Source organism: Carassius auratus, chromosome 34, assembly GCF_003368295.1.
Source record: "Carassius auratus strain Wakin chromosome 34, ASM336829v1, whole genome shotgun sequence".
Taxonomy (NCBI): domain Eukaryota; kingdom Metazoa; phylum Chordata; class Actinopteri; order Cypriniformes; family Cyprinidae; genus Carassius; species Carassius auratus.
Window position 1 is genome coordinate 5243717 of NC_039276.1, and position 11803 is coordinate 5255519.

An 11803-nucleotide genomic window follows, 5' to 3' on the forward strand; every position below is an offset into this window, starting at 1 on the left:
AGAAAACCAGTCTCAGTTGACCGGGGAGGGAAATTAACCATTGGTATGGGTTAGATGTCACCAAAAGTGGGTGAAAAAAATCTTTTAAAAATACATTCCTGTGTTTTATTAACATTTGATGTGTTCAGTTACATTCTGTAGTAAGTATATTGGTTATGAGCAATGTATAGTGACCTGTAGCTGTCAGATTCACCATCTCAGAGTTGAATATTGTTGATTATGGAGCTGCGACATCATTTTGATGAAAAATAAATACTAGCCAGTAAAGATTTGTACAGTCTAGAGACAAGCTAATTATAAATAATCTATTGTGAATGAAAGATATTGTGCATTATTAACAGTCCTGTAAAGCCTGCATGTTTTGACACTACATTTGAGGGGAAAAAAATGACCAAAAAGATGAACAACTTATAGCTTTTAGCATACGGTACATCAGGTTAAAATGCATATAAGTTGTTACTTTATATCTCCCAATTATAGATATTGAAATGCTGAGCTTAATGGTCAAAGCTGTCTAGTTTTTATGTACAGCTAAACCTTAGATTTTTTTACCAAGACGAGGAAAAAAAAAAGTAAGTACAGTCAAGTTTACCAAAGTTACATTAGTCCAGTAAGTGTTAGTCTTGAAATATTATTAAATATATACTTAATTCTTACATTTACTTAAAATAAGTGTGTTAAGATTTCACAGCAAAAAGACACATGTACCATGACCTGAAGGAGGATGTATTTACAATTACATTAAATAGACAAAAAAGTATAAACTATCAATCAGACGGTATAATGCATGTAGTCGATTGTGCACAAGAGTGTATCTGCAACGTTTTGATCATGTTGATCATTTAGAGGCGTTACAAATTTGCTTTATGGGGTTAAGTTCATTCAGTTGTATATAATTGTTCACAAAGATAATTCCTACATAAAAGCCCTGAAAATCAATTCTGGAGTGTAAATATTAATTTCTGTCGTTGACTTTGTCAGTAATGTATTTGGTGGTTTATTCTGTGCTGTAACTTTGATGCCCCGGGAAAGTGCACAGATAAATCCTTGGCTCTGTGTGGAGCAGGTGATTGGTAGGTTCCCATCTCATCAATTCTACAATAGCTTTTTGCCTTTTTAGCTTTTTTATTCTGACTACAGAAAGGTAGAGCTGCTGCTGATCCAAAAAGAGGGTTTGCTGAAAGGATTAAAGATTCTCCAGATGTTTCATCTACAGTAAAGACCTACATCCAAAAACATATTTGCTTGTTATATAAAGACGTTAAACAGAATTTACATGTTCTCCATTGACCCATACAGCGCTTTTGATGCAGCAGCAAGATCATTTTAAGTGTCCCAATTATTTGTGACATTTTCTCATTTTCAAAGAGTGTTTTGTGTCAAAGTCGTTGGGTCCAGGTTGAGCTGTAACCAAATCTTGGTAAACAAGATTATGAAAGTGTAGGATAGATTGTGTTAGATGCTTGCGTAGTTACATGTACTATACTTGTGTCTATGTAGGTTCTGTAATCAGTGTAAAAAAAAGAACAGGAATTTTTGTCAGAGGATATCGCTGGCTTCAGCGGCCTGTTCACTCCAGCCTTATCCGAAAATACATAAAAGAACTGCTGGCAGCGAACTAATGTAATATAATACGTGGCCACTAATGCCGGCTGATTGTAAATCCTTTTGAGTGACAGTGGGGGTCTATCTGAGCAGCTAGTGTGTGTCCAGCTCATGCTTTGGTCTCTTGTGTTTAAACTGGACTGAGACTCCATTTGTGTCAAGTATAAATCAGCCATAGAGATCTTTGCACGGAGACCACATTGTACCTTGGAGGCTGAATCTGTAAAAAAAAAAGTGCAGTTTTGTCACTCCTCAAATAGAAGGGCAGCTAATTCTCACTGTTTGCTCAGAATTTCATTAAGAACTGAATTCATTTGTCTTCAACAGAAACCAGCGAGGGAGGTGTTTGCAATCTCCTGTGACCTTCTTTGACATATTTGGTAAATGTTATTATTCAGAGGTAAATTAATGCCTTTAAATATCATTTTAGTATCAGATGTGTATTTTAGTATCCTTCCAGGTGCAAAAGCGGAACACAATGAGTCAATTATTGACATACAGAAAGCATACGGAGCTAAAAACTTTGGATAAATCTTTTGGTCTTTGGAGAATCAAGCGTTTGGGTTCAAATTATTTGAAATCTTTAACTTTTAATTGCAAATATTCACTGTAAAAAAAAAAATATCAAAGAAATTTAAGGTAAAAAAAAACAATCAACAACTTGTAAAAGTTTTACAGACTGAACTTAAATATACAGTTAAACACAGTGCATTTCATTAACTGAAAAAATGTTAATGTACCAAATTACTAAAATGTTAAATTTTATGCTGATAACCACCTTAAAAGCACAGGTGGTGATCAGAAAGACACATGATTAAAGTTCATTACAAGTAGCTTTTTTACAAGCCGAGATAAATACTAAAATATATAACGTTTCTGGTGTCACACACAAAAAATACAAAATGCCACCATACCAACATGACACTAAAATAACCGTAAATATTATTTCAACAACATATGATGTAACATAAAACCTGGAAAAAAAAACTAATAAAAAAACTATATAAACAGTGAAAAACTACAAATGTGAACTGTCACACAGAGAAATGTAAATGTAAATTTTGAGATGGCGTTCTTTTTCACTTAAAGGTACAGGTTGTAGGACCTGCCACCTAGAGGGCGCACTACCAAAATAATTGCGTTGTTTGATGACGCTAAGAAGGAGCATGGAATGATGGGATTTGTTGTCTTCTACCCAACCGCTGATGGCCATCAATCAGACGGAAAGTTAAATCATGGATTTAACGCAAGTTCAACAATTTACGCGAGTAAATTGCGAGTAGATTAACGTTACATACAGAGTCAATGCAAAGACACAATCAGACAATGGATCAGACTGTGGATCAGACTATGGATCAGATGCGTCCTTGCATGGGTCTAGAGTCGCGATGCCCTGTGTTTGTAGTATATGCCCCATAATACTAATCCTGTTGATTGTTATAATAGCATATGTTTTCTGTAAAGATACGAATCAAAGCAACTCACCTGTTGAGTAAAACACAAGCGACACACATCTCTTTCTAGTTGAAGTGTGTCGCGAAGCTAATTCCGCATTTGTCCACGACACTGTTGTCATGTGGTTTTTAGGTCAGTAAGGGCGGTAACTAACGTCATTGACAGGCGACTGCAATTTTACTGTCTTTTACATTTTTATAATTGTATATTAAGTATCATTATATTATGTTGGTATCGAAGCAAAGGTAAACACACACACATGTGAGAAGACTAAGGACTTTTTCTCAGGAACATCATCTGTATTACTGTCCCCTAAACCCTCGCAGTCTTTCTCTCAGAGTCCACACTTTTGTGACATAATGCTACTTCCATAAAAGAATTAATTTCATAAGCTGATTTCATTCTAACAATTCCCCTTTGCTCACAAAAGCACACAACTTGAAATTGTCTGTATTCAGCTTTTCTCTGATAAGCACTCTCGAAATCCTTGTGTGCCAGCATGTTAACTAACTAAAGTACACTGACTATAAGGCTGTTAGTGTAAATCAAGCTCACTGTCACTTACTGAAGCAAGACACTTTAACATTTTCACAAGGGCTCTTTACTAATAAACATCAGTCAGCTCTGCTTCAGATCACACCATAACTGTACTTCACAGCAATAAAGATGGCGTAAATGTGTTTATAAAATGTATTTTCTTGATGGGTCTCGTGTGAATCAAGTTTTTTCCAATGCTACAAACCAGCTAGTGTTCCAATACTGACCATTTCCAACTTTCCCCACACTTTTATGCATGTGAGTTAATACATTCCTCATAAATCAAGTCATTTCTCATGCAGAATAAATGAAATTACTCACAATAGTTTGCTTCTTGTCATTAAGTCTTTAATGTAATTATTTTTGCTTGGTAAGACTGATCAATGGTTTTCATTATAAAATGACCTATAATTTAGTGCCAACCAACAAAATTACATAACATTTCATCTTAAAGTCCCATCAGACCATCTATGTACAAGGATGAATTGATTTCATTCAGACTTGTTTGCAAATTTTCCATTTATTTGTGTAAATTAGATTAGTGAGCCTCATGGGCATGCTGGAAAGTGCAGAAATTTTGTCTGAAGTCATAAAGGCTGTAGTTTACATTCTATTCAACATTATTAAATAAAAGTGTTAAAAACAAATGATTTGTCATCAGCATACACAACATAAGGTAAGTCAATTCTTGGTATTCATCTGGATAACAACCAAGTGTAGAGATTTTCCACTCAGTGCCAATTTTAGATTCTTATAAATAAAACAAGACTGTTAATAAAATGTTAAATAGAAATGGAATTAATAACAAACAGGCAGATAAACTATAAAAATGTGATTCTTTTAACTGAGCTGGCTTTTTTTGTTGTTGTTGTTGTTTTTTTGGACTCATTAACCTGTAAGGTGGGGCTTCCGCTTGTCTATCAAAAATGAGATTGACCCTTTTGAATGCGTTACTACAGCCGCTGTAGCAGGCCTATGTATAGAAATTGCATTCTCAAATCCCAGTTATGTAATGAATAAATTCTCTTTGCTATCAATTAGCGTGTTAATTCACAGCTGACTGAAAATACACTAAAATGTGCTACTGATGTGCTGCAGAACCTGATTTTACCAAGTGAGACATGTTCCTGGGACAACATCTTTGTTGTTAGATGTTAGGTGTGGGGATATGGTCAAGACTACATTTTTTGAGTAAAATGTTGTTCCAGGGTCAACAAAATATGTTGACCTAGAAACACATCTAACTCAGCAATATCAGGACGTGCCTGATGTGCTTTTATGGCCATTTGAAGTGGCCAGGATCCTGTCAGACAGAGGCTCGAGCGCGCCCTCTGTTGACTGCATTTAGTCTGCTGTTATTGGTGAGTGTTTCAAACTTCCTTCAAATTTTACTGAGAAACTTACAATAACTACAAAAGATAGATAGATAGATAGATAGATAGATAGATAGATAGATAGATAGATAGATAGATAGATAGATAGATAGATAGATAGATAGATAGATAGATAGATAGATACCCCCAGGGGTGACATGCAGTAATTACATGACAGCAGCTCAATTACTGCGCATCTCTCATTACCGCAACCGCAGTAAAGATCATTGTGTAATCCAGCGACAACCGTCTCAAGACTGCGGTGACCGCACAACATTTCACCGCCATCCCATTCAGCCGCAACAGCTTTAATTGACCAACAACTTTATTTTGCCAAATCATTCAAGCCAACAAATTGTATTTAGCAAATGCACCAGTGGCCAAAAAACCTGTTCAAAGCTGACTTCTGAAATACAACTGTCCAGTGTCATGACTCGTGACGGAAAATTCTCCGGTCGACTTTAAAAGTTTCCAAATATGTCCAGGCGCGGCATATGCCCAAAGATTTGGATCAGCTTGTTTGCGGTAATTATGAAAATAAATGTTTTTTTAGAACAGCACTGAAAAAATTGCAAAAAAAAAAAAAAAAAAAAAAAGGTATCCTTGTATTAAAACTTGGGAAAAGAGACATTTCGAAACATCAAAATGTGTCCTATTTACCCATGATAATCAGTGCAGCTTTCAGTGGGAGGGCTGACTGAAGTTATTAATAAATAAACATGGAGGAATGAGAGAAAGTATGTTAAAGTATATTAAAAGGAAATATTAATATGCAATAAGCTGCGAATTTGTGCGAAATAGAACTGAATGCCTATTTCATCGCTCCGACTCGAACACGGACAAGCAGTCAAAATCACGCAACCAGTCTCCGTGACGTCAAATATTTCTAAAGTTCTAAATATTCGTTAACATTCCCCTGGTTTTGCCGTGGAATTGGGTTACATTTTATTAAAAATATCTTACTCAGGACAGCCTACTAAAAAAAATATAATATGCATTTAGTATGATCTCTGTTATTTTGTTAAAACAATTCACATTTTCACAGATTCAACAAGGGGTTCCCAAACTTTTGCATGCCACTGTATATATAGTGGAAAACCAAAAATTGAAAGAAAGAAATTAAATAAATAAAGGCTCTGGTCAAAAAAGGTTCCTGGCCACAGTTGTAGGCAAAGGATTCATCTTTGCACAGGTGTCAAGCCAGAACAGTTTCCAATTTACAGTGACTCAGTGAGCAAACAGAGACATCTAGTGGCATCTTTCTACGCCTTTTAAAACATCAATAATTAGGCTACTCTGAGCTAATATTATTACCATAGCAACTGAATCTATCCATGTTCTTCTATTTATGGAACCAACACAACAAAGGATGTGGGTCCACTTATCCAAATTTTCCTTTCATGCATCTTCAAGGGAATTTTAATTAGTCTGTTATCAGTTAAAGCATGATATTTATGTCATTGTTACTTTGTTCTATTACAATGTGTTTATTAATACTCTTTATTGACACTAGCATTCAGTGCAAATAAGCATATTTCCCAAATTCACCACAAAATAATTTGCAAATACCTCTTGCATTACTGTTTACAATTCACAACATCATGTTTTCATCTTAAGCCAATATTGTTGAGAAGTGCAAGTGTCACGTCTATTCTTATTGTATCATTTAGCAAAAGGGTTTTTTGACTGCTTGTCAGTCCCACTAACTGATTATCAGTTATGAGGATACAAGGCAGAGAGTAATGAACAGCATGTGATTATGATTGAAGGGAAAGTCAGCTATCATCTGTGTGTAAGTCATTTGTAAGTTGCTTTGGATAAAAGCATTTGCTAAATGACTAAATTAAAATGTAGTAAATGTAAACATTTCCACTTTTATTGTCAATGCAAAGGATAAAGTTCTCTGAATATACGTTATCCTAACTTTGTGACATGTTTTGTAGATTTCTGTCATTGATTAAACAGAATGCAATTAATGTTTTAAAGTAAGGCAACAAAACAGCAATCACAAAACACTATACAGAATCCTTTATCAAAATCTAATAGCTCATTTTTGTGCCGTTTTCTTTTTAAAAATTGTTACTTCCCATGCCAGTAACCAGTATTCCAAAGAAAACGTGTTGAGTTTAAAATAGAGAAGCCAGAGGTGCAGCATGAACTTCTAGATTCTACATGCCAAATAATATATTTGCAAACAAATATGTGCAAAATGTATAATCAACATATTTGACTAGAAACTCATACACTGTAAAAGTCCTTTACTTTAATGATTATTATACTAATACTATTACTAATATATATATATATATATATATATATATATATATATATATATATATATATATATATATATTAGTATATATATATACTAGGGGGCCGCACGCGCTCCCCTCTTCTGTCCGGGGCGCGAGGGGCGGCGGCTTCCTCTAGCGGGCGCATCACTCTCGTTGGCCGCGGCGCTGGTAGGGGATGGACCAGAGGCGGATCTAGAAAAATATTGATGGGGTGGCGAGAAGGGGTCAGGAATTTTTGAGGGGTGGCAACATATGGCAGACGTATATGTACTGAATTTAGTCACAGTTATCACAGATTGATGATAAATGTGCACACTACAAAAGGACACAGGCTGCCATTTACAAACTTAATCTCATGCAATCAACGTCTAGCATTTGAAACAGTTCATATAAAGAATAAGTGACCATACCCCATAAGCACCACCACACTCACTAATGCATGCAGTATGCATCGACATGTAATTAAGAGCATTATAAAAGGTTCAAGCTATCAATATGTCAATTTATTATAAGAAACACAAGATTTTAACAGCCAATTACATTTACAGATGGGGAGACTCAACTGATTTTCTACTGTTTAGTGTTCATCACCATCTAACTCAACCAGTCAAGAGCTACATTTAGCCTTAGATGTTATATGAATATGGTCCCTGAAGCATAGCTTTATTAGCTGACAATAATAATGAATAAATAAACATTATAGGCACAAATAAAAATGTACTTTTAGAAATTGTTTTTGAAAAATATGGTGTTATTGTTTTGGCAAGCTTAAATTAAAACTTCTACGAAAACTTGTGTGATATTCCTTTAAAATAATGTTTTAGTATATCTTTTTTTAAGTATATTTTACTAAGCAATTTCTTACATCATTTCTTTGAGTTAGACCAAACTTTTATTTTGGTGAGTTGTAGACTGAGTTTCTGTGTGTTTTTTTTTTTTATAAACTATTTCTATTATCTAATAGGCCTACTTGACTCTACTGTGCAATAGTACTATAGTTCTGTTTGTATTTCTTCAAGTTATACCGAAATTTTATTTTGACAGGTTGTCGTAAAGACATTGCAGTTTGTGTCTGTGTATACGATACGAATGAATGACGATAGTTTTATCAAATGAAATGGTGAAATCCTCTCATAGTGCGCTGACGTGCACATGTGTAGCCTCATCAACAACACCTTCAGGGCCGCTGCTGGCCAAATGGGTGCCCTAAACAGGATTGTATTGTTGTGGTGTCCCCCTTCCTCAAATATGATGATGGAAAAAAGCACCTACTATAGGGGTGAAAATAGAACTTTAATCAAATAAAAAACTAAATGAATAAATTGTATTATTTACAAATCACAATTGTAGCTCTCGACATTTCCCTGTGGCTATAACTTTATTATGACTCTAATTTATTTTATAGTCTCAAGCATTCAGAAATCATGCAAAAGGAAACTAAGCAGTTTTACTATGATAAAACCATGGTTTATTTTTGTAAGGGTTGTGATATGAACGTTTTTTTGTTGAAGAAATTATAAAGCTTGTGCCATCTATAGCAAAATAAATTATAAAGGCTGTGTCATCTATAGCAAAAAGGTGTCCAAAAATGAAAGATTAAGTGAATATTTGAATGAAATGTTTGGTCAGTAGCCTAAACAAGGATTTGATTGTCCTGTAAGTGTAACAGTAGCAATCACATGGCATTTGTAATAACATGTACATAAATTGTTTATTTTGTATTTGCCTACATTATGTATTGTAACAGTGTCATTATTAACCAATCATTATTGCATCATAATTTTTTTATATAATGCATTTTAAGTCATTTTAAAGGCTATTGATGGCTTAGGTCTCTTTTTATAGCAAAAAATAAAAAATACAGTAGCCTATATTAATACTTTGTAAATTATTATTTGAAGTAACAAAACCATGGTTAATTTGCAGTTACCATGGCTACAATAACAATGATTTGTGCCAACTCTATGTTTTTTTTTTTTTTTTTTACTTTTACTTTTCTTTTCTCTTCACTGGATTGGATTCATCCATCAGTTATGAACATTCAGCCGCAAACATGAGGTGCGAGCGGTCGCGAGCGCGGATGGGAGAATGAAGGAAGATTTTTTTGTTTTTTTGGAGCAACTGGGATGGTGCCCCCTCTGGGAGTTGGTGCCCTAGGCAGATTTTTCAGTTCGGAAGTTCGGAGTGGGATCGCGAATCATTTGAGTCAGTTCGCGAGTTCAAAGCGGTTTCGCAAATCATTTGAATCAGTTCGGGAGTTCTGAGCGGCTTCGCGGATCATTTGAATCAATTCGAGAGTTCGGAGCGGTTCGCGAATCATTTGAGTCAGTTCGGGAGTTCGGAGCGGGTTCGCGAATCATTTGAGTCAGTTCGGGAGTTCGGAGCGGGATCGTGAATCATTTGAGTCAGTTTGGGGATCGCAAATCATTTGAATCAGTTCGGGAGTTCGGAGCGGCTTCGCGGATCATTTGAATCAATTCGAGAGTTCGGAGCGGGTTCGCGAATCATTTGAGTCAGTTCGGGAGTTCGGAGCGGGTTCGCGAATCATTTGAGTCAATTTGGGGATCGCAAATCATTTGAATCAGTTCGGGAGTTCGGAGAGGGATCGGGAATCACTTGAATCAGTTCGGGAGTGGGATCACGAATCACGAAAGATTCGCGCTCGTAAATTTTCAAATGGGCCATTACCTTTAATTCGTTGCTGCCAACTGGGGTGGCAGCAGGGGAGGCAATGTTTTCTTTTAGGCTGTCATTTGGTTGGGCTTTTAAACAGCGGCGGTGATGAGGCTCCATTTCCTTCAGGTGTGCCCCATCACACGCCGCCAGCCAGGACTCGTCCAGCGCCCCTCCTCTCACACATCCACTTCAGTCGGGAGCCTGGTGAAGGGCAGCGATTTAGGACGGGGTGCCGGTGTCCTGACATTTTATCCTACCCTGTCAGATTTTCCTACCGAGGTTTACTGCGCACGCGCACATCAATATCGCGTCCTATGTCTCATGCTAAACAACGATATTTAATGTATCTGCATTACTGTAAGGGTAGGTTTAGGGTTGGGGTAGGTGTAGACTTTAATAAAAACGCAATTTAATTGGTAGAAACTAATATTTATTGTTGGTTTCCTGTAACTGTATCCCTTCTAGCTACAACCGCGAATATAACACATAATTACTGTATTTGTAGTACTGTAAGGGTATGATTAGGGTTGTGGTAGGTGTAGACATTAATAAATCATAACTTTACAGTAGCATTTTTCGTTGTACCCACTGTTTTAGTGGGAGGTAGGAAAATCTGACAGCGTAGGACAAATCGACAGAACACCGGCAGGCATGTACTGGCCATCGGGACTACCGGGAGATTCCCGGTGGGCCGCGGTCTGGTTGGGCCGGTGCGTTATGTATTTTGTTCTTAAATCATTATCAATCGAAAATATATTCGTAAGTATATTGATGTATAGTCCAATTCCGGCCTTATGTGTCTCTCATGGAGCCGCATGACGCTGATGCGAGCTGCGAGACGTGATGTCACTTGTTCACTGTTCATTGGCCAATCAGAATCAAGTTCTAGCCTTGAAAAGCGGCCGCGTTACAACTGCTACAAAATTCAATATGTTAAATAATAAAATATCTAAGCGTAAAGGAGGGGCAGAAGGTTGAGAGAGAGAAAACGAAAAGGACTTGAGGCAGATGCCACCAAATGTGTCAAGATAAATAAATTATTTGCTGGAAGGCAAAAGACTTAAGTGAAGATATCAGCAGGGTGGGACTTGACTGCTGAGGTGAGACAGAAATGTAATGATACACGGAGGCTACTGCATTGTTTTGTTACAAAAAGTTAGGATATTCCAGCTGTAATACGCCACCACTCACTGATCCATATAAATTACATTTAAAATTCTAAGCTCTCATGTTCTGTCCATTTTATTACAAAATTCAGACAATACTGTTTTGGCGTTAGAAAATGTGACGTGACAGATCGCTTTCCGATCATCTGTTACTTTCTGCTTAAAGAGACAGTACAACTTACCGAAATGTATATATGCCTCATAAATAATATCGATCAATCAGTCATCAGTCAAAACAACAGGAGAACAATTAGTCAAAAATAGTCATAAGAAAGGAGTATTTCGCTAAATATGTGCACTATGGTACATATTTATTATATTTTCACCTGTCATTAAATAATTATTATAATGAAAACTGAATTATATTTTAACTAGTTATTTTTAACCTTTAATAATACTAGCTGATGCTTTATGTATCTGTATGTTTACAGCATTTATGTGAGATATATTTTTTCAATTTGTAATCAATTGAGAAAAAAATCTCTTAAAGTGCCAGGGAGAAACCTTATACCTACTGTCGGTCTGTGTCATTAATGTGAACAAAAGACAAAGAGAAATGTGCATGTGTGTGTATATATATATGTGTGTGTGTGTGTGTGTGTGTGTATGTGTTAAGTGAAGTGTGTTACATTTAATTATGCAATATCTGTACCTGAAAACGGTGCTATTTATGATCTTTTTTTTCTTATTTTATTAC